General features: G+C 36.0%; 1 long non-coding RNA gene across 1 annotated transcript; it reads left to right on the forward strand.

Moving 5' to 3' along the window:
• Positions 1-309: 309 nt before the first annotated feature.
• On the forward strand, positions 310-2,082 carry LOC107801360 (uncharacterized). Its single transcript, XR_012704941.1, has 2 exons — positions 310-902; positions 1,572-2,082. It is a non-coding gene; the product is annotated as an uncharacterized LOC107801360 (long non-coding RNA).
• Positions 2,083-4,101: the final 2,019 nt, after the last annotated feature.

Here is a 4,101-nt window from a genome sequence, read left to right on the forward strand (position 1 = left end):
TCTCGAACGTAGGATGATGCGGACCTCCTTATAATATATTTGATCTCAAAGAAAATCGTGCAATACTCCGAGTCGATATCACGAGGAACGTACGACTTCTCTTGATATCTCCTACTTGTTTCCTTAATCGAGGGAAACAATCGAGGGCTAAATGCTGATTTTCTTGAATTATTTGATTGTTGAAAATGTCTAACCGCATTTTGAGTTGATCTTGATGAAGAACGTCTCTTGATTACGTACGGCAATATTTGAAGTCTTGATCTATTTGTGAATATCCCAACAGTTTATGGGATTTTTCGAGGTAAGCATACTCTATTCATGTGCCTAAATTACAGTATAACTACTTTCAATATATAGCAAATTGATTTTGTTTAAATCATCTCTCATTGTTTTTTTTATTTGAAGCAAGTTATTTTATACTGCAAAAGTTAAGTACAAAAACAATAGAAACATAACTCACATGACTATCTTAGGAATGATCTAGCATCAGTCCAACAAATATTTTTAATATTTCACCGCTACCTTAGATACTGAAAAGCAATATCACGGGTATTGATAGCCAGATATTTGCAAACACTAAAACGTGAATAAGCAGCAGTATTATTTATGAGCAAATGGAGCCTACTCGAATTATTTGGTCACCAATAATATATGTGTCAAAAAACCTAATTGGGGCCTCCTATTTGTTTATGATTATTGTACACTCTCATCAGTCCAACAAGAGTGTCTGAATCATGTTTAAGCTTGACAATATGATTTTATAATAGCTTAACCTTTCTATGTAAGCTCATAATATGCTTCAAGCAAAGCTCAATAACAATAGATTCTGAGTCATACATATTCCTAGTGAAGTGACCATGAAATCGCATGTTGCTCTAATCCTGCTCTTTTCACTTGCCCTGGTAAGTTTTCGCAGATGATTAATTCTAGGCCTCCTTTTTGGTGGTTTATTATTAATTACTTCTTTGGTGCACTATCTTGCACTTCTTTCTCATTTGCCTTGCCTTTCGAATTACAATGTCTTTTCAAATCCGATTTTAACAATTGAATTATTTAAGTTATACTCTATCTCTTTTAATTTATGTAAACCTATTTGACTGAGTATAGAGGTTTTCAAAAACTATTTAAACAAACCATTCATTTGTCTTGGCGTATCCCCATCGAACATGTGTAATTAAGAATAGATATTTTCTGCAAATTCCTCTTCAAAATGCACTAGAATTTTACATAGAACTCTATCTGTCAATACTAAATATTTACATACTCGGTACTTACAAAGGTAGATCTAATATTAGAATTATGTGGGTTCTTTATTTTAGGACGATCTCAACTTTTAATAACTGAGTTCTGAATTTAATTTATGTATACACTTAGTGAATTTCTTGATACGTACATAGAATTTTGGCAAACATTACTGGGTTCTGCCAAACCCATATATTAAAGCCTACATTTGCCTCTGCATGTACCAAATATTTGCGCATATCAGTATATATAGATTATGTACTCGAACGTAAAGAAGTTCATATAGCATATATTCAAAAATCTTTTTATGGTCTCTTTTTCTCGGGCAGTACACAAGCAGCATTGATGCAAGAAAAGACCCTGGAGAATACTGGAGAGATGTGATGAAAGATGAGCCAATGCTTGAAGCAATCAAACATCTTATGCCTCGGCATTCAGTTCCTCTCTCCAAAGAGAAAACTGATTGTTACACATTATCTTCCGTTGGAGGTGAAGCCTTTGAACCAAGGCCTAATTTATCTGTCTACCACGACGACGCCAAGCTGAACGAAGCTGAGAAATCATTATTTACGAAAGATTTCGAGCCAAGGCCTAGTGCAACTGGTTATCATGATGATGGCGTCGGTCTTAAATAAGAAAACTCATTTGCCAAAGATTTTGAGCCTAGGCCAAACAATTCTGTGTACCATGATTGATATTGGTTATAATGAGTACTATTTGTCTTCCTGCATTTGGGAATTTAGAATTTATATTTTGTATGCCTCCCAGTGTTAAGTGATTTATGAAATAAAGATTTGTAACCATACTTTGATGGTTGTATTGAAGTATTTCTTAACTTTATTATGTGTTCTAAGCAATGATCGATATGCTCGACTTCCTTTTAGTTGGTTTGTTTACAACATTTTGTGGGGCTAATATGAATGGTTACTCAATTTTTACTTTATTACTCAAAGTTATTATTTTTTATACTAAAAAATCACTCAACTTTACTTAAATATGACGAATATAAAAGAACTATTTTCTGTAACCAAAAAGCAACTCAACTCTTCCGAGGTATCACATAAAGTCACTAGGAGAAAATAAATGTGACATCATCTATGATTTCCTTTTGGTTAAAAAAATATTTTTTTTGTGATTTTCTATGATGCTTAGGTAGAGTGAGTGATTGTTTTTGTTACAACAAATGGTTTAGTGACTTTCTATGATACTTAGATAAAATTGAGTAATTTGTTTTTACCTTCTTATACTGTATATGAAACTTTATTACCCTACCTAATTAAGTTTTAACCTAATTACAAGATCATATACAATTTATCAATTATATACAAATAAGTTTTAAATGAATATCTCTTTATATTAAAAATTAAATAAGGAATATCAGTTATTTTTCCATCCCTTTATATCCGCCCTCTCTCTCTCTTCGTTTGTCATGACCCCAATTTACTTATGTAGGATGTCATGATGGCACCTAGTCTCTAAGACTAGGTAAGCCTAACATGTTGCACAAATTTAAATCAAGGGAAGCAGGTAATTCAACTAAGCATGTTGCACAAATTTGCAAGTAAGGGTTAAGGCACGTAGACATGCGATACTAGGATAAATATGATTACTACATATGCTAAGGTAACTGAATTAAGGAATTTAAAAGAAGACAACTCAGCAAGAACCAAAATTTTCACAATTATCCCGTGTTTGCACTCGTCACCTCACGTATACAGCGCTCACATATCATAAAGTATTACAACAGTACCAAATCTTAAGGGGATTCCCCCCTCCCCCAAAGTTAGACAAGTCACTTACATAAAATCTCGTTCAATCAATCGGTAAGAATGCCTTTCCCTCGATTTTCCGACTCCGAATGGCCCAAATCTAGCCACAATAATTACATATCATGAATACAACTATAAGAAACTAATTTAAATAATGAAACTACGACTTTAGCAAAGAATCGAAAATTCGGCCCAGAATATCGACCTGTGCCCACGTCTCAGATTCGGATAAAAGTCATAAATTACGAACACTCATTCGATATCGAGTTCACCCATATCAAAATCACCAAATTCCAACACCATGTCGCCACTCAAATCTCCAAATTTAACTCTCTAAATCCCTAGCCTCAAACTCCCACATTTCACCTTAAACACACACAATCTAGGTGAAAAAATTAATGGGGAAACAAGATTATTGATCAAAAATAAGTACAAGAGACTTACCTCCAGAAATCTCTCAAAAATGCTCTCAAAAAATGCCAAGACCCGAGCTCAAAATGTTTAAAATGACCAAAATCGCGAACCCTTGCATTTAAGTGTTCTGTCCAGCATTTCTATTCTGCGGACACTTAGCCGCATCTGCGGCGTCGTAGAAGCGACAACTTACCCGCATCTGCTGTTTACTCGCTCCTGCGGTCTCCCTTTATCACCTGCGGAACTTCCGCTCCTACGGTCCTAAATCCGTTTCTGCGTACTAGCTTTTGTGAGACGAAGGCCGATTCTATTGAGCCCCTCATGTCAGATCCCTTCCGCTTCTGCGCTGCCTCCTTCGCATCTGCGATCTTGCAGATGCGGAACTTCCCTCGCATCTGCGACCTCTCCCCACACTGTTCCAGACTGCTTCTGTGCCCAAATTCCCACTTCTGCGGGCTCGCACCTACGGTCAATCTTGCGCAGGTGCGATTACACCAGAGCTGGTGCCTTCAGCCATCTTCCAAGTCCAAATTCGATCTGTTAACTATCCGAAATCCACCCGAGGCCCCCGGGACCTCAACCAAACATACCAACCAGTCCTAAAATATTATAAGGACTTAGTCGAGCCTTTAAATCACATCAAACAATGATAAAAACACGAAGTGCGCATCGATTC

Source organism: Nicotiana tabacum, chromosome 22 (assembly GCF_000715075.1).
Source record: "Nicotiana tabacum cultivar K326 chromosome 22, ASM71507v2, whole genome shotgun sequence".
NCBI lineage: Eukaryota > Viridiplantae > Streptophyta > Magnoliopsida > Solanales > Solanaceae > Nicotiana > Nicotiana tabacum.